The sequence below is a fragment of the Hylobates moloch genome, unplaced genomic scaffold (genome assembly GCF_009828535.3).
Source record: "Hylobates moloch isolate HMO894 unplaced genomic scaffold, HMol_V3 SCAFFOLD_21, whole genome shotgun sequence".
NCBI lineage: Eukaryota > Metazoa > Chordata > Mammalia > Primates > Hylobatidae > Hylobates > Hylobates moloch.
The window spans coordinates 34327337-34346190 of record NW_026652296.1 but is presented as its reverse complement, the minus strand read 5'-3'; the positions used below and the strand labels follow the sequence as shown (position 1 = coordinate 34346190).

At 51.7% G+C, this 18854-nt stretch overlaps 1 protein-coding gene across 5 annotated transcripts in view; it reads left to right on the top strand.

Moving 5' to 3' along the window:
* The first annotated feature begins 3361 nt into the window (after nucleotides 1–3361).
* Nucleotides 3362–18854, top strand: part of RASSF2 (Ras association domain family member 2) — a 45414-nt gene continuing 29921 nt past the window's right edge. For 2 of the 5 annotated variants that reach the window (XM_032142771.2, XM_032142773.2), the window contains exons 1-2: nucleotides 3953–4058; nucleotides 5212–5284. The gene's annotated coding sequence lies outside the window, so the exon portion shown is untranslated. Of the gene's footprint in view, nucleotides 3750–3952; nucleotides 4059–4096; nucleotides 4301–5211; nucleotides 5285–18854 lie in introns of those variants that run through there. The other 3 variants (XM_058433020.1, XM_058433021.1, XM_032142772.2) reach the window with 3 other exon arrangements.

The window sequence follows — 18854 nt, the reverse complement described above, 5'->3', positions numbered from 1 at the left end:
TCCGCCTCCCAGGTTCAAGCAATTCTCCTGCCTCAGCCTCCTGAGTAGCTGGGATTACAGGCACCCACCACCACGCCTGGCTAATTTTTGTAATTTTATTAGAAATGGGGTTTCACCATGTTGGCCAGGCTGGTCTCGAACTCCTGACCTCAGGTGATTCTCCTGCCTTGGCCTCCCAAAGTGCTGGGATTACAGACGTGAGCCACCGCGCCTGGTCTGTAATCCTTGATTTTATCCCCAGAACTCCACTTAACCCACCAACATACCTCTGCTCTAAGGTCAAAGGTAACAAATCGGGGAGATGCCGCATCCAGGGCTTTCTGTCTTCCTCCCTTTTCCCAGAATCCACTGGGAACTGAGGAGTGGGCTTTGGGCCTCCCAGTTCTCCGCATAGCCTCCTTTTCCCAAGCCACACAGGAGAACTCTGATCTAGTAGCAAGATCTGCCTCTCCAGTTGTTATAGGGGGAGACAAAGAAATGTAGAAGCTCCTTTTCTTTCTCTGGCCATGCTTGTCATTCCCACTACTGTTTTGCTAAGGAAAAAAGGAACTTAGCTTTGAGACTCCAAACTCATCAGTGGCCTCCTTGTTCTGTAAACCTGTGCTGTCCCAATCTGGTAGCCTGTGGCTATGGAACACTTGCAACACGGCAAATGCCCCTGAGGAACTGAATTTTTTGTTTGTTTGTTTTTGTTTTTTTGAGACGGAGTCTTGCTCTGTCGCCCAGGCTAGAGTGCAGTGGCGCCATCTCCGCTCACTGCCAGCTCCACCTCCCAGGTTCATGCCATTCTCCTGCCTCAGGCTCGCCACCACGCCCGGCTAATTTTTTGTATTTTTAGTAGAGACGGGGTTTCACCGTGTTAGCCAGGATGGTCTCTATCTCCTGATCTTGTGATCCACCCGCCTCGGCCTCCCAAAGTGCTGGGATTACAGGCATAAGCCACCGCGCCCTGCCGGAACGGAATTTTAAGTTTATTCATAATTAATTAAAATGAAAATGTATACGCCGATCCTCGATTCAGTTATTGGGCAACATTTAAGTATGTTTGAAACAACTTGGGCATGTGAATCTACTTTTCCAACTAGAAGTTTTACAAAATCTGAATTCAGATTGAGTAGTTTTGTTGAAATTTTAATGTCCAAATTGAGATGTCCTCAAGCAAAAAACACACTAGATTTCAGCCTTAGTATGAAACTAGAATGTGAAATGTCTCATGGATAATTTCTTTATATTAATTACACATTGAAATGATAGTATTTGTAATATATTGAGTTAAAATATATTACTAAAATTAATCACACCTGTTTCTTTTTACCATTTTTAATGTGGCTGCTAGAAAGTTTAAAATTGCACCTGTGGCTTGAGTTGTATTTCTTTTGTATTTTTAGTAGCGGTAGGGTTTCACCATGTTGGCCAGGCTGGCCTCAAACTCCTGACCTCAGGTGGTCTGCCCGCCTCGGCCTCCCAAAGTGCTGGGATTACAGGCATGAGCCACTGTGCCCAGCCACAAGTTGTGTTTCTATTGGAGAATTCTGGACAATTCTAGACAATGCTCACCTGTTGCTTCCTGGGCCATGAGCCTCTTGGTCTGGCCTCTGGTGGTAGAAACCTATAAGAAAACATGGTCTGGCCAGGTGTAGTGGCTCACGCCTGTAACCCCAACACTTTAGGAGGCCGAGGTGGGTGGATCACAAGGTCAGGAGTTCGGGGCCAGCCTGGCTAACATGGTGAAACCCTATCTCTAAAAAAAATACAAAAAATTAGCAGGGCATGGTGGCGCATGCCTGTAATCCCAGCTACTCAGGAGGCTGAGGCAGGAGAATCTTGAACCTGGGAGGCGGAAGTTGCGGTGAGCCAAGATTGCGCCATTGCACTCCAGCCTGGGCAACAAAAGCAAAACTCCATCTCAAAAAAAAAAAAAAGAAAAAGAAAAAAAAGCAAAAGAAAATATGATTTAAGGGTAGACTTTAATTATTAGTTTAATATATGCAAAATATTATCCGTGTTCAGATGTGTTGCTGTATTCTGCCTTGAAGGATGAAGGATGAAGGGCTATTCCTTTCTCACCTGTGGCTTTGGTATGGGGAAATTGATGAATGGAAAAATGTTTTCTGGTGACTTGCGTGAATGAATGAATGAATGAATCAATCAATTTATTCACCAAGATGGAGAATCTAAGTAGAGAGAAATGTGTTCAGGGCTTGGCAAGATGGCTTGTGCTTGTAACCCCAGCACTTTGGAAGGCTGAGAGGGAGGATTGCTTGAGGCCAGGAGTTTAAGACTAGCCTGGGCAACATAGTGAGACCCCATCTCTACAAAAGATACAAAAATTAGCTGGGCGTGGTGGCACACGCCTGTAGTCCCAGCTACTTGGGAGGCTGAGGCAGGAGGGTCTCTTGAGCCCAGGAGATTGAGGCTGCAGTGAGCTATGATCATGCCACTGCACTCCAGCCTGGGTGACAGAGTAAGACCCCATCTCAAAATTACAAAACAAAACAAAAACAAAAACAAAAGTAATGGGTTTAGTTTTAAACAGGGCCTAAGTTCAGGATTTCTGGCAGCCCAGTTTGGACAACCTGAGCTCATCCTTCACCCCACCGTCACAGAAGGATAAGCTGCTCTTTTGGGAGATTGGATTAGAGAATATGGGATTCTAGCAGCATCTGGCTGCTTTCCTGAGCAGCAGAGCTCCAAGCCCCAGAGATAGAAGTCATGGCCATCTTTCACCAAGTGTCTAGGGATGCAGGGAGGGCCCGTCTGTGATGAAGGAGAAGAAAGAACCCCTCAGGGAAGACTTTCTGGGTTACGGGAAGCCCTTTAGGCTCTGGATTTGCCTCTTATACTGAGCTCTCCATGCAGTTCTGACACTGAGATTAGATGAGATTATCGAGAAACCGCTAAAATGCATTCCTCCAAGGTTATTTCTATTACCTGCAAAGGAAAGAAGCTTAACACATAGAGTAGTGGGTCCAGATGGGAAAACTTAATGGGAGAACTTTAACTTATTTAATTTATAGTGTTTATAGCCCAAGAAGAAAGAACCAGAAGATATATACATATTTTTTCTACAAATAAAGCTGATCAGTGGCCTCCTTTTTCAGGGTAGCTGACACAGTTCTCAGCACCACCCTACAGCTGCATTTTGGGTTCAACAGACTTTTGTGGCTGGCCTGGGAAGCAGATCACCATTTATAACATTGTTTCTAAGGGAGACACATTCCAAGATCCAAACAATGAATTTAGTAAAGAATGCTTGGCTTCCAGGCTGGATGAGCTGGTCTGGCTGTACCTTGGGGGTTGACCTGTGGCTCCCTTCCCATTTGGTCCGCAGACACTGCAGGGTTGGCGGTAGGCACGTGAGGGGGAGAGCTCCGAGCAGATAGGGAATCTGCAGCCGGCTGTTCAAGGGCCTCTTGTGTGCTGGGAGCGCCAGGAGGTCCAGGGATGGAAAAGGGGGAGGTGAGAAATGGACAAAGAAACTTGGCCTCCTTGGCATTGCTGTCACGTCTGGCCAGCCGGCCAAGTCGAAGGAGCCTGTTTAGCCCCTGTCCGGCTCAACCCCCTTTGGGAATAAGCTGGGATGTTAGAAAAGAAAATATCCCACAGCCTCTCCTGGGGAATCCGGGCCGCTGGAGGTGGGCTTGGTGGGGCAGCGTGACTGTTCCCTGGGAGTGGCTGTCACAGCGCCGGGTGAACCAAGGAGCTTGGGCCAAGTCTCCGTCCCTCTTGGAGAGGGCAGCAGCGAGGAGGTGAGGAGAGCCAGCTCATCCTCCCCAACCCTGCACTCCCACCCCCTCCCCACCCCCAGCCCGGAAGAATCGCTGGCGGCGGGAGCCTGGACGAGCTGGCGGGGAAGGGGACGCAGCCACAGCATTGTCTGGGAGGGAGGGGAGAAGCTCCGCCCCTAGAGGGGAGGGGAGAAGCTCCGCCCCTAGAGGGGAGGGGAGAAGAGGAGGGGGCAGGAGACAAGGGGAGGAAGAAAGGCGAAGGCAAGGCGAAGGGGTGGGGAATGATATGAAGAGCGAGAGAAAAGAGAGGACAGCGGATGAGCAGATCCGGTAGGGGCTGAAAAAGGCCAAGGGGCGGGGGGGAGGGAGAGGAAGGAGGAGGGGAGCGAGGAGGGCGGGGCGCCCGGTCCCCAATCGCGCGGCCACCGCCTGCCCAGCCTGGCTGGATTTGAGCCCGGCCGGCCGATCGCTGGCCGAGGCGCAGCTGGAGCAGCCCCCCAGCCGCGGCGTCTCCACTTTTCAACTCCACAGTTCCTGCGGCGCGGGCGCGATGCAGCTGGCCCGGGGTGCAGGCAAGGCGCGGGGCGCGGGGCGCGGGGCACTGGGAGCGAGGCACTGGCGCGGGATGCCGGGCGCAAGGTGCAGGGCGCCGGCCGTCCTCTTTCCGCGTTCCCCAACCTCGCCAAAGTTTTTCCACGATGGTCCCTACCCCGGCTGGGTCAGCCCCTTAATCCTTGCCTGCCTCTTGTCTCCTCTTCCCTCCCCGAGCCGCGGGGCTCCCGGGGCGCGCGGACCCCCGCCAGGGGCCGTGTAGACGCAGAGCCCCAGCCGGCCTGCCTTGGGTCCGAAGAAAGTTGTGGCTTGGAGCTAGTCCTCCTTGTAGGACCCCTGGGGGCGTCCTTCCTTCTTTTCGAGCCCGCGATGGGAAGGCGCTCCCACCCCATCCCCGGGGTCTCTGAGACTTCCTGGCGAGGTGGGGCGGCGTGGCAGGTGCAGGGCTGGGGAGGCCCTGACAGCCCGGGAGAGTGCCCGACCCCAATCGGCCGCCGTCTTCTAGGCGGATTCCCCAGAAGCGGGTCCTAGTCCCCGGCGCGGGGAAACGGCGCGCTTCAGAAGGGCGCAGGATGCGCGAGGGCCGTTGGCCCTCCGGGCACTTCCCCTTTGCGGTCTCCCGGCCCTCCTTCGGAGCTGGTGCCTGAGGTCGCTGGGGACCTCAGCCTGGCGTCCTCTCTCGCTCCGAGGGAGGCAGGTGCCGTGGGAGGCCCCGGCTACTTCTGCATTTCGAGCGCTTACTTTGCATTCAGCTCTAAGTCGGAGAGCTCTGGGGACAGCCGAGAGTGCCAGTGGCCTCATAGGGAGACTGAGGGTTCTGTTTCACCTCGGGCGCTGTGTGGGTCCGGGCTGTCCACAGCACCTCTGCGCCTCAGTGACAGGAGAAGCCGAGGGCGAGGCCTCTCAACGCTGCATGCACTCTATTTCCCAGGTATCTGGAATCCCGGCGCCTAGAACGTGTTTTTCGGGAGAGCAGAGGCTGTCTACGGTAGGCTGGGGTTATAGTAAGTACCTTGTAAATGATGAATGAATGTATGAACCAATCAGCTGACAAACAACTATTTGTCCTGGAGGGGGACCCAGTTCCTGCCACAGTTGATCTTAGTACAATGGGAGGAAAGAATTAGAAACAATGATTCTTTTAAACAGCCGGGAAGACAGAGCCAGGGGCCTTCTTTCAGGAACATCTGGATGAGGAATCTGCAGCTAGGCTTATTTTACTAATAAATCCACATTTACTTACTAGGCACTTTTTCTGCAGGTGGTCTGAAGAATTAAAGAAACCTCGCATGGCAAAGATATATCGGGTTGTTTGAGGAGAGTTAATTTTCAAAAAAAACCAAAACACTTGTGTTCAAATATAGTGTCCCAGGGACACAGTGTGACATCTACCTGGGTGGTGTCCATTTGGGATCAGAGACCCTTGCGTGGGGGCTTTGAGGGTGGGCAGTAGCTGTGTTTTCTCCTCTGGACAGGTCAGCCTGATGCCTAGGGGCTGTGGCAGTCCAGCAGGCCTCACAGGGGTAGAAGAGGGCCTCAAATGATGGCTGAGCTTGGAGAGGGCGGTAGTTTTGGAAAGAGTGGGAGTTCTTGCCCCGGGAGAAGATGGAGTTATAGCGTGCAGCCTGCCTGGGCACCTGGAGTGTGGACTGGTACAGCTTGGGTTCCCTGTGCTGGGGAGGCTGGAAGGTGAGCTCCGCTCCTCCTTCAGCAGATGGAGGAGCAGAGGTGGAATATCGGGGAGACACATGGTAAGTGTTGGGGTGCAGCCTAGACATATCCCAAGTGCTCCACTCCCCTCATTTTTATTCTGCTGAAATTGGGTTGGAATGATGATGGCCCCTTTGAGGAGCCTGGCTGAGAGGAGACCAGGGATCTGAGGTCGCTTTTCATGCCTTCCTCCAGGGGAAGGGGACTGTGTGCCCTCCGCATCTGGCCAACTGGGGCTGCGCCCACATCTGCTGTATCTCCAGCTGCATCATTTCCACTTTCCTGAGCGTGGCCTCACTCTGTCCCTAGTGCTCCACAGCCCACCTCTCTGCATCTCCACATGGCTTCTGTTTGGAGGTTCAGGTCTTCTCACCAGTTTGTGCCACCTTAGGAGTCAGTTGGTGTGGCGGACAACCCTACACCTTGTTTTCAATCCTTTGGATGCTCTGACCCACCTGAGACATCCCAGTTACTATTGGTTTTGCTTTGACTTCTTGGTCTATTTCCTGGTGCCCCGGAGCCAGGCTTCGTGTCTGCGTTCCATACGTGAGCTGCTTAGGAATGGCTGAGCGAGTCAGCTGGAGAGGTGCCCAGGGTGTGCATCTGCTGCCTCAGAGGGCTGGACGACGCTGCTTGCCAGAGAGGGGACCTGTCATCAAAGCACAAAAGAACATGGGCCTGATTATTACTTTCAGTCCTCTTTAGGATATTTTGGCAGGAAATGTCCTTACTGAGTGGGAGGTGGGGACAGAAAGGCAGGGTCAGGTTGCCAGAGAGTCTCACGGAGAGGCTGGGAGATGGACTGAGTGACCCCAAGAGTAGTCCCAGGACTCATCTCCTCCTCTCTTCCAGAGCGAGAAACAGGGCAGGTCTCAGCAGTGTGCTTGGAATGGAACAAGATGTTTAGCCTCTATCTTCCATCTGTAGTAGCTGAGAGCTGCCACAGCTGGGTTTATAAAGCAAGGGTAGGAATTCCCTCCTGCTACCTCCCTAATACTCTTCACAACATGGTCCAGTTGTTTACTCTAATGACACACTATCCTATTTAAACACTTCCCTGTCTCCAAGAAGAAGTTTTATTTTTTATTTATATTTATTATTATTTTTTTGACATAAGGTCTCTCTCTGTCGCCCAGGCTGGAGTGCAGTGGTGCAATCACGGCTCATGCAGCCTCAACATCCTGGGCCCAAGCGATCCTTCCACCTCAGCCTCTTGAGTAGCTGAGACCCCAGGCATATGCCACCACATCCAGCTAAATTTTTATTATTATTTTTTATAGAGATGAAGTCTTGCTGTGTTATCCAGGCTGGTCTCAAACACCTGGCCTCAAGCCATCCTCCTGCCTCAGCCTCCCAAAGTGCTAGGATTATAGGTGTGAGCCACTGTGCCTGGCCCAGAAGAATGTATAAATGTCCTCAAGGTGGAGTGAGCTCCCACAGGTCTCACTGCTGGTTTCATTTATTTGGCCTGCTTGTTGGTTACTGTGGACCACGTGGCTGTGTGAGGTAGGGGTTGGTGAATGGGGCAGGACGCACCAGGGAAGAAGGGTGGCACATCCTCTGACTTGGGCTGGGCAGCCAGTGGGTCATTTTTTATCATTTCTGGGATGGCAGACTCTAAAGCCTGTCATCACAGGTTGATGCAGCTGTTTGTGGTGACAGCTTGTGGCTGGGGAACTGCTGCTCAAGGCAGCTGTGGTGGAACCAGAGAGGGACCCTCCCATCCATTCCTGTGGAACTGGCAGAATGACTTCCAAGGGCCTTTCCTATTCCTTCAATTGGTGAAAACTGGCAGAGAAATACCTGTGCTTTCTTTGAACATGTCGATCCAAAGTGATTTGGCAAAGTAGATTTCCTTCATCAGCATGGTGCTTTAACCGTAGCTGGCATTCAGTGAAGGGTGATTAACTGCTCATTTTTATAAATGTCATGAAAAGAGTATTGGATTTGGAGTTTGAATTGCATCTTACCATTTCCTAGCTGTGGGATACTGGATAATGTAATAGATGCTGTCAGTCTCCTGCCCATGTTCCACTGGTCTCAACCAATGACTGATGGGAGAAGGTGTGCAAATACTCCAGCTTCCCCGCCTCTCTGTTGGGATAAGTTTGGGGCATGTTCTGTGCTGTCTCTAAGAGTTCCGTTGCAGGACCAAATCTCGATTGCTCGTAGTGTTAGCTTGCTCACTTCCTCATCTCACTTTCCCACTCCCTTTGTACTTGAACTTGAATTCTTGTTTCACGATCTACTTTTGGGTGAAACCAACCTAAGTCAGGCTTTAACCTGTAGTTAAAAGTCATTAAAAGTCTCAGTTTCAGGCCGGGCGCAGTGGCTCATGCCTGTAATCCCAGCACTTTGGGAGGCCGAGGTGGGTGGATCACCTGAGGTCAGGAGTTCAAGACCAGCCTGACCAACATGGTGAAACCCCGTCTCTACTGAAAATATGAAAATTATCCGGGCATGGTGGCGGGCGCCTGTAGTCCCAGCTACTCAGGAGCCTGAGGCAGGGGAACCGCTTGAACCTGGGAGGCGGATGTTGCAGTGAGCTGAGATCTCGCCATTGTGCTCCAGCCTTGGCAACAAGAACAAAATTTCCTCTCGAAAAAAAAAAAAAAAAAAGAAAAGAGAAGAAAAGACTCAGTTTCTGCAACTGTAAGATGGAAATTATAATAACTATCTCACAGCAATATTGTGAGCGTCAAATGAGCTATCATATGTGCTCAGCCTGGCACATAGCAAGCATGTAGAAAACCATTTGCTGGCTAGAAGCAGGCTATGATGGATTTGAGAGTGTGTATTATGGTCAACATAGAGAGTTACAGTGCTTTGGAGAGAGGCTGCTCTTAGGTTAGGTGAGGAAACTGAGGTCACCTGCACATGGTTTGTATTCCTAAGTTGTGACCAGTGATGTGCTGGTAAATGTTTAACACCCGGCTCTTGATAGGGGCTTTGGGGGAAGCCCTGCTTTGTGGTGTTTTCCAGTTTATATGATATAAATATTCCCACTGCGGCTGACCTCACTTTACCAACCTGGCATCAGTGAACACTCAGTTGGGAAGAGTTGTGCATCATTGGCACTTGAGAGCCAGTAGGATCTGGCCCCAGCACACATCTGGCCATGACTAAGTCAGCACGTGACCCCAGTGATTTTAATTTCCAATTCTGTACGTGGGGAGGGGAGGATAAGATTTGTACTAGGCATCCAAAGCATGGAATATGTTCAAGCGCTGCCCTGAACCGGTTGAACCTCACCCGCATGTGAGACACTTCTGGGGTGCATTTAATGATTATAATTATTATTGTTTTTTTGAGATGGAGTCTCACTCTGTTGCCCAGCCTGGAATGCAGTGGCACGATCTTGGCTCACTGCAACCTCTACCTCCTAAGTTCAAGCAATTCTCCTGCCTCAGCCTCCCAAGTAGCTGGGACTACAGGTGCATGCCACCACGCCCGGCTAATTTTTGTATTTTTAGTAGATTCGGGGTTTCACCATGTTGGCCGGGCTGGTGTTGAACTCCTGACCTCAAGTGATCCACCTACCTCAGCCTCCCGAAATGCTGGGATTACAGGCATCAGCCACTGCGTCTGGCTAACGATTATTGAAATGTTTGTGCTGTGAGACTTTCTGGTTCTCAGTTTCCCCATCTCCAAGGCAAGGGATTAAATGATTCCACGTGTCCCTTCTAACCCTTGATCTCTTTCAGAAGAGTCATTGCCTTGTCCTTCTGTCTATACAAGAACAAAACCTTTAATGACAAAAAACCTTTCCTGCGGACTACATATGTGCCACCCACCATAAGACACCCAGCACTGGCCCCTCCTAGAGTCCTTCCTGCTGGGAATTCAGTGGACATTAACCCAGTATAATCCTGCCTGTCTTGTATATCAGTGTCACCTCAGGACTCCAGCATGCTGTGTCTCCAGAGGAGGCCTGGAGAGGTGAGGAGGGAGGGACTGGCTTCTTATGGAATGGATGGTCCCTTCCTTTCTGAATCACTATGCAATGTTATAGACACCCAAGTGGAGTCTGCTTATGGTTGGCATTCCTAGGTTGTGACCAGTGATGTGCTGGTAAATGTTTAACACCTGGCTCTTTTTGGAAGGAGGTTTGGAGAAAAGTCTGTGTGGAGAAAGAGAACTTTCTATGACAGAATTCATCATCTTGGTGTAATTTTACTCTTAATGCTCTGTTGACAACCGTCCCAAACAAGTCCCTGACTCAGCAGTTCCACCCCTAGGAATTCTTCCTCTAGGGATGTAACTGGATAAATGCGGAAAAGTATGTGTATGGGGATGTCCCTCGCAGCATTATTTATAATAATGACAACACTCCATAGTGACAAATGGAGACCAACAGTCACACATTAGTTAACCATGGCATATCTATACTTTGGAATACCATGTGGCTACAAAAACATAGGCTGCAGGTGTGTAGCTATTAACATGGAAGAATATGATATATATATTTTTTGAGATGTAGTTTCACTCTTGTTGCCCAGGCTGGAGTGCAATGGCATGATCTCAGCTCACTGCAATCTCCGCCTCCCGGGTGCAAGCAATTCTCCTGCCTCAGCCTCCCGAGTAGCTGGGATTACAGGCATGCACCACCACGCCAGACTAATTTCTTGTATTTTTAGTAGAGATGGGGTTTCACCATGTTGGCCAGGCTGGTTTCGAACTCCTGACCTCAGGTGATCCACCCGCCTCGGCCTCCCAAAGTGCTGGGATTACAGGTGTGAGCCACCAGAATATGATATATTTTTAAGAAGCAGGTTACCAAACCGTGTGGTATTTTTACAAACTATATCACCCATTTATATTAGCATCTGGAAGGATGTATGGTAAAATGTCAATAGTGATTATCTGTGGGTGGTGGAGTTTTGGGAGATTTTGACCTTCATCTTTTTTCATATGTAATAATTTATTTTTATGTTTTATTGTGGTAAAGTATGCATACCATAAAATTTACTCTTTTAACCATTTTAAGTGTACAAATTAGTGGCATTAACTACATTCACAGCGTTGTACAACCCATCACCATTATCCATGTCCAGAACTTTTTTGTCATTCCAAACAGAAACTCTGTACCCATTAAACAATAACCCCCTTATTCCTTTCTCCTTCCAGCTCATGGTAGCTTCTAGTCTACTTACTGTCTTAATGAATTTGCCTATTCTAGCTACTTCATATCAATGGAATCAAACAATATTTGTCTTTTGGTGGATATTAATCTTTCCATTTATCTATATATATTTTTCATTTCTGTTTTTGAGACAGGGTCTCACTCTGTTGCCTTGGCTAGAGTACAGTGGTGCAGTCATGGCTGACTGCAGCCTCCACCTCCTGGGCTCAAGTCACCCTCCCACCTCATCTCAGCCTCCCAAGTAGCTGGGACTACAGGTACACGACACCACACCCAGCTAATTTTTTATTTTTTGTAGAGACAAGGTTTTGCCATGTTGCCCAGGTTGGTCTTGAACTCCTGCATGCAAGCGATCCTCCCGTCTCAGCCTCCCAAATTGCTGGGATTACAGGTGTGAGCCATGGAACCTGACCTATATTTTAAAAATAAAACAAAAAATGTTTATTTTACTTCTGTAATAGAAAGCAAAGGAAAGCCCTGGGAGACAATTGTGGTATTTGGCCCCTGGTGGTTCCATCTCAGGCTGGGTCATGTGGTCTTGACTATCCTTCCTGGCCTGGGCAGTGTCAGGGTGCTGCCTCCATCTCAGCCTCACAGGACAAAAGTGGCCAGGGTGCAGGTGTGCAGCACCACTGGCTTGGGAGCTGACCACAGCGTGGCTTGCTGGCTGCCGGCAGCTGGCCCTTGGGGCCCAGACCCTCTGCTGCTGAATCTCAGGGTTTTCTGTGTGGTGATGGGTTTGGAAAGGTGAGTTCATGATTCGCCATGACTTTGATGGAGCAGCTGCCGTGCAGAGAGAGAGATTCAAACCAGGTAGAAGTGGAGTTGTGTGGACACTAGCTTCCTTGAAGCTCGAGAAGGAGAGTCTCTGCCTTTCTATTTCAAGCATCCTTTGTGTGTTGCAAACCCTTGCCCTGCTAAATACCCATCCCAGTGGCTGTAGGGCTGGCTGTTGAATGTTTTGTCCATAGTGTGGCATGGGGTGCAGGGGGGACTTTAGCTGGTGAGGTCCTCGAGGCCTCAGGTACTCTGGGAGATGGGTGGTAGCCTCAGATAATCAGTGCCCCTTCCTAAAGTGCCAGGTAAGGTCTTACAGCTAATCACACAGACATTTAGGGCAAGGATGGTTCTTTTGTGTCCAGTCGGGGCCATGGTGCCACGGGGTTGGGGGGCTGGTGAGGCAGAGTTTGCCTGCAGGTCAGCTCAGGAAGCTGCGGGACCCAGAACAGGGAAACCAGGTCACGTGACTCTATTCAGGGGTCATGGGAGTGGGTGAGGTGGCTTTTCTCTGGGACATTTGCTCTGAGGCAAATGCTGTGAGTTCCTTGTTAGGTGAGTTCCCCGAAGCGCCCACGGCTCCTCCAGTGAGTTGGTAAGAGTGTGAGTCTGGGAGGGCGCTCGGGGTCTCTTCACCTGGCCCTGCCCAGTGGGCGGCTACCTTATTATCTTAGGCAGTCGTGGGGGTGTACAGAGGTTTGACAGAGCTGCCTCTGCGGGCCATGTGGAGGAGCAGTTCTGCTTTTCATGGGGCTGACTTTCCTTTAGGGTTGGTCAGCTGTGCCCAGGGCAGACAGAGGAGGGTGTGAATGTGCTACGGTGGCAAACTTCCCCTGGAAATGGTCTGGAAACCCCCTGATGTGCCATTTCTCCTGGCACTGGGTGGGGTCTGAGATCTGCTGTGAGCGGGGAATTTCCCCGCATATGTTGTTGGGTGCGTTAACTCAAGGTTAAAGGAGGATGGATGTCAGATATGCCGCAGTGACTTCCCCCCGCCGACCACCCTGGAGGGCTCTGGACACACCCAGCGCTTCCTTTGCTCTTCCCACTCACTGCTTTTCAAGTCCAAGGAACCTGCCGGGGTCTGGGGGTGGAGGAGGCCAGCCATCCTAGCTTTTGGGTTTTCAGTCCTGTCCCCAGGTGGCGAGTAGAGGAAACCCCAAGATCTCTGCGCACAGAGCTCAGAGGCTCAGCCTATAGCACCAAAAAAGGAAGAATGCTGGGGTTCCCTTGAGGAAGGGGATGTGAAGTCAGAGATGAGTCTGAGTGGCCTGTGACTTGGAAACCACTCAGTAAACAGGAAGTGTCGATACCAAAGAAATCTGAGCTTGTAGGAAACAGGGGACTCGGAGGCAGCCCCTCCTTACCTGCCTGGATCTGTCTGTCTCTGTCTCTGCAGAGCTGGGAGACAAACCCTCAGATGGGCCAGCGGGAGCACTTGGGGACACAGGCCTGCGGCCCTCCCTACAGGGTGGCCTCCTTTAAGTCCTGTAGTTATTGGACAGGGGGAAAGCTTACCTTGCTCTTCTCCAGGTAGGACATTAAAACGACCCTATACACTGGCTCGGCTTTGAGAAATGGAGCGTCTCGTCTTATTTGCTTTACTGGGGCCGTGTTGTCTCCACCAACTTTCCACTCTCCCCTTGGGTCCCACGGTCACATGGAATTTCTCACTTGGTTGAACTGGAGCCCACGAGGGGCTATGTCTTGGCTGGTTAGCATTCTAGATCTTTAGTTTCTCTGAGCCAGAGTCTAATTCTACACATACCAAGCACACACACCATACATGTGGACACACACACATACACAGCCATACACACCCCCCACAACCATACCCTCCACACACGCACACGCCACACACTGGACTCTCACTCACACACCGGGAGCTATGCTCACACCCACGCACACACAGCTGTTTCTTTCTGGAGTCTGTGCTTCCTTTATGCTTCCTTTTTTGTCCCGCTCCAGTGCCCTGGCTCTCTGATTAGAGGCTAAGGGCTCTGAGTTTCCTACTACAACATCCATCCTAAAGGTCAGGCACTTGTGGACCCCGGTGGGGCTTCCCTGTAAACGTGTGGCTGCTCCTCCGGCCTGAGAGGCCATTGTCTGGGTGGGCCCAGCGGTGGCCTGGGTCACTCACCTGGCCACCCGCCCACTGGTGTGGAGCTGGAGGCAGGCCTTTCCGGCAGGAGTCCCAGGACCGCTTCCTCCCATCTCCCGCAGTCGCGTCTGGGAGCCCAGGCCTGTGCAGACGGCTTGGGCAGGGAGGGCTGGGCTGGGCCACAGTTGGTGGTGGAAGAGTGGCGGCTTCGTAGGCTGACATGCTTGAAGAAACCCCAGCACAGCCCTTGCTGCGTCTCAGTTCTTCCTCTGTCGGTGGGCCAGGCAGGGGCAGCTCCAGGGATGGGAGTGGGGTAGCTTGCCAGGAAGGGCCTGCGCCTGTCATTTACCAAGCATCGGGGCTTTTCTGGGAATGGGGTGGGGATGGTCTGTGGGGCCTGTGAGTGAGAGGAGTAGTTCCTTGTCCCCTCAGTGTCCCACCCAGTGTGTGATAAGGGACTCAGAGTCAGTGGCTCTGTGACTGCAAGTGCCCACGTCCTGGACCTGCAGCTCTGGGCCTCTCTCCCTGGCCCCTGCAGGGTCTGCTTTTCCCACAGCTTGTCCTCTGGGCTGGTCACTCACTCGCCTCCCATCCCCCGGACCTCCCAGCTTGCTGTGGGCTGGTAACTGGAGCCAGCCTGCACCTGCTGCTCGCAGTGAGCCTCTCAGATCCAGCGCTCAGCCAGAGCCATAGGAGCACTGGGTTGCATGTCGGCTGTGCCACCTGGGACAAGTCACCTAACCTCTGAGACCTTCTGTTTCCTCATTTGTAAAGTGAAGCCTTCCCCCTGGGGTTCTTGGAGGGACTAAGATAAAGCGCTTAGAGCTTGGTACCCCCAGCAGCAGCAGCAGCAGCAGCAGCCCCGGGCGCTTATTAGAACTGCACCTTCTGAGACCCCATCCCAGAATTACTGAATCAGAAACTGGGGCAAAGGGACCTGCAATCTGTATTTTAACAAGCCCTCGGAGGGATTCCAATACACACTCAAGTGGGAGAAACACTCCTGCAGAATACAGTTGGGTTGGCTGATTTTTGGCTGAAAGCACTTTCTTCCTTATCACCTCAAGAGAAGCTGTAGTCTACAGGGGTTCCGCTTGGCAGCTGCAGCCTCAGCTCCGCCCCTTCTAGCTGTGTGTCTTTGGGCAAGTGGCGTAGCTTCTTTGTGCCTCAACTGTTCAACTGCAAAATGAGGATAATAAAGTTTCTTTCGTAATGAGGTTGGTGTAGGGGTTAAAGTAGTCCAAGCAGTTGATGGGGCTTCTGTTCATAAAGCAGGAAGGCAGAAGGCAGAGTGTGCCATTTCCTTCCGAGGCAGCCCACATTTTGCCCATGCCCAGGACAGGCTTGGGTTTGGGAAGCGTGATCTGGCATCTCTTGCCATCTCTAGGTCTTGGCAGGGCCCCAGCCTGCAGCTCAAGTCTCCTTCCTCATGTGGTGCAATGGGGCTGGGGTTTCCTGTTTGCCATCCACACCGCTTCCTGCCCCACTACGAGGGGTCCGAAGTGCAGAGGGATCAGCTCTATCTCCTCTGCCATTGCTTGGTTACAAAGCAGATTCCCTCAGGAGACCTGGCCAGTTGGTCTTTAACACCGTAGTGGAAAGCACTGTGTCCAGCAACTTTCTTCTCCAACCCAGGAGATCCAGGGTGTCCTCAGAGGGAGGGGCAGGGCTCAGAGAAGAGGTGTGCACAGGCCCCAAAAGGGGAAGCTACAGGCCTCCAGCGAGCATTTCCTTTGCATCAGACCTGGGGCCTGGGGCTGCGGTCCCGACTTCTGTGACATGGTGCCCTGGCTTGCAAGAAGGAGCCCTTTGCAACAGCTCAGTGCCTGCACACATGGACCCTGTGGGACACTCTACACTGTCCCCTTTCTCCTTGGAAATATTAGTAGTAGGGAGAGGGTGCTAAATACCCAACTCAGTTTGCTTTTAGAAAACTCCACCCCTTCCTTTCTTGAAGGGCTGCTTTGAAATACTTATGGTGGTGTCCTCAATCTACACAGCTCTTTCCCTACCAGGTTCCACAGTGGCGCTCAGCCCTGGATGTACACTGGCATGACCTGGGGAGGCTTTGAAAATGCTTCTGCCTGGGCCCCTCCCCTAGGGTCTGATGTAATTGATCTGGGCTACAATCTGGATGTCAGGATTTTATTTTATTTTTTAAAGACGGGGGTTCACTCCATCCCCCAGACTGGAGTGCAGTGGTACCATCGTAGCCCACTGCAACCTCAAACTCATGTGCTCAAGCAATCCTCCCATCTCAGCCTCCCGAGTAGCTAAGACTACAGGGGTGCACCTCCTGAGTAGCTAGGACTACAGGCATTAACTGTGCCTGGCTAATTTTTTATTTTTTAATTTTTTGTAGAGACGGGGTCTCACAATGTTGCCCAGGTTGATCTTGAACTCCTGGCCCCAAGCCGTCCTTGTGCCGTGCTGCAATTACAGGCATGAGCCACCATGCCTCGCTGACATCAGGATTTTTAAAGCAACCCCTCTCTCTACCCACTCCCTGCCGCTGCTCTGGGAGTCTCATGAGCACCCGGAGTCAGCATCCCTGTGACGTCGGGTGTCTCTAAGCCACCTCTTCCCACTTTCCCCCATCCTTGGTTTCAGTCAAAGCTTTGGCAAGTGCCCGGCCCTCCCACTGGTCAAGTGGTGGCTCTGTGGGGTCTGCCACCCTGGGAATTCTCCATGGAAAGCCCTCTCCTCCCCAAGCCTGTCTCAGAGACTGGGGCTGCCTGGATCCTATAGAACAACTATTGCTCTCCCTCCCTCACCCCCACTGGGAGCTGAGGTGGGGGTGGTTGGGGCCTGGCCCCTGCTCTACCACCAGGAAGACAATTCAGGAAACAAAAAACAAAAGTGACCACCAAAGGGAGCTCTTCCCCTCTCTCACCCTGGACTTTCCTGCCAGGACTGCCCCTCCCTCGGAGGACTTCCCAATTCATAAATAAGACGAGAGGTGCTGGGTCTCCAGGCTGGAACTGAAACCATGTAGGGCGAGCCAGGGTCCTGGGGACGCTCTGAGACCAAGGAAAGGTGGCACGTTCTCCGGGCTCCCTGACCATGGAGCGCTTGGAGGAAGCAAGACCTAAGAGCAGAGGGGATTCTGCTGTCTTTGGTGGGAGCTGCAGATGCCTTTCCCACCTCCTAGAGCGTCTTGAGGACTTGGTGTGTGCTCTCGTCTCAGGAAGCTGAGCCTGTGCATTTCAAGGGCTTGGCCAGCCCTGCATTTGTTCTTGGAGAGGCCTCGTGTGGGAGGCTGGAAACACCTGCAAGTGGTGTCTGTGGGAAGGAAGGGAAAGGATCCTTCATGCAACTGCTGCAGGACTTCAGCTGGTCCAGAGCTTGGGCGATGCTGACCCCGTTCCTGCAGCCTAGGCTCCAGCGCCAGGCTGGTCCTGAGTGGGCAGCTGTTTCCTCCCAACTTGAGAGTCGGTGGGGGACAGTGACAGACCCAGTAGTTGCTTCAATCTCAGATATGGAGCAGGTGTAATGGATGCTGCTGTACCACCAAGATCCCCTTAATCTATTGCATGCTGTGAATGTTGACAGTGCTGGGTCTTAGTGGCACACGTTTCCTGAGAATTGCTCTTGCAGGGAAATGCCTATGGGCTGGCTCTCTACCAATGGCTGACATGCAGCGGTCCAGAAGCGCCGCCTGTCCCCCTCCAGGTAGGACGACTCTGGGGGCCCTTCACACCACAGAGCTCCCCAGGGGATCAGCTGTGGCTGGGCTCCAGCTGAACCCACCTAATTCCTAGCTCCTCCTGCTGCCCCCGTCCTGCCTCCCCCACTCCCTTCCAGGTTTCTCCTGAAAACACCTGCACAATAAATCACATGCCTAAGCTTTCTCTCAGGCTCTGCTTCTCGGAATCCCCTGGCCTAAGGTAGCAGGTTAGTGTCCCTGGACAGACTGCTGATCCCATCCCCTTCCTGGAAGCAGTAATCACGATAACCTGGGTACAGGAGAGAGGCACAGGCTGGGAGCTGGGGGCTGGGGGCCAGAGAGGAAGCTTCAGGCCCAGGAAGGGACAGAAACACCAGCAGATGACGTCTGTGTGGGGTATGTACTGTGCTGAAGGGCAAGCCAAAGTGGGAGTGCCTGTCCCGGCATTGTCCAGGGGACTCAGGGGTCATTTATAGGGGGAGGTAAGTTTTGATGAGGGTCGAGGCTAGAACATGTGAAACTGGGTCTGAGGGAGAGCATGGGCACACTCACAGAGCATAAAAAGTAGGCTCAGAAAGTTCTCAGTGGCTGGGATGTCATCATATTAAACGGCCAGAGGACCTTCCCTTTATAAAGACGTCCTCTTGGGTCTTAGGGAAGGTCTTATCCCCAAGTCGTCTTTCAGGCAGTCAGGAAGTCATGAATGGGTCTCCACGTAACCAGCTGAATTCCACTGACAAGCAGAATGCATTGCCCAGGCATTTAATGGAGCTGAGGAGAATCTGGAACATTCTGCCAAAGCATGAAGCCAGTGCCAGAGGGAAAACTTGACTGGTTGGTGGCCCCAACGGGGTTCCAGCATGACAGGAACCTGGGAGGCTCAGGTCTCAACTAGGCAAGCCCAGCTGTATTCACATCTCCAGCTCTTTTGGCAGACATGCTTTGTGGTTAGTAGACATTCAATATATGCTTTATTTTCTAAAGTGTTTTTTCTAAAAAGCAGCACTGATTTAGAATTCTAGAGGGAATAAGTAACTATGTTCATAGAGGAAGTTCAGCAGATTTAAATATGTTTTAGACTTCCAAAGAGCAGCTCCATATTAAAAATGATTTTTGAGAGGTGGCTCACACCTGTAATCACAGCATTGTGGAAGCCAAAACAGGAGGATCGCTTAA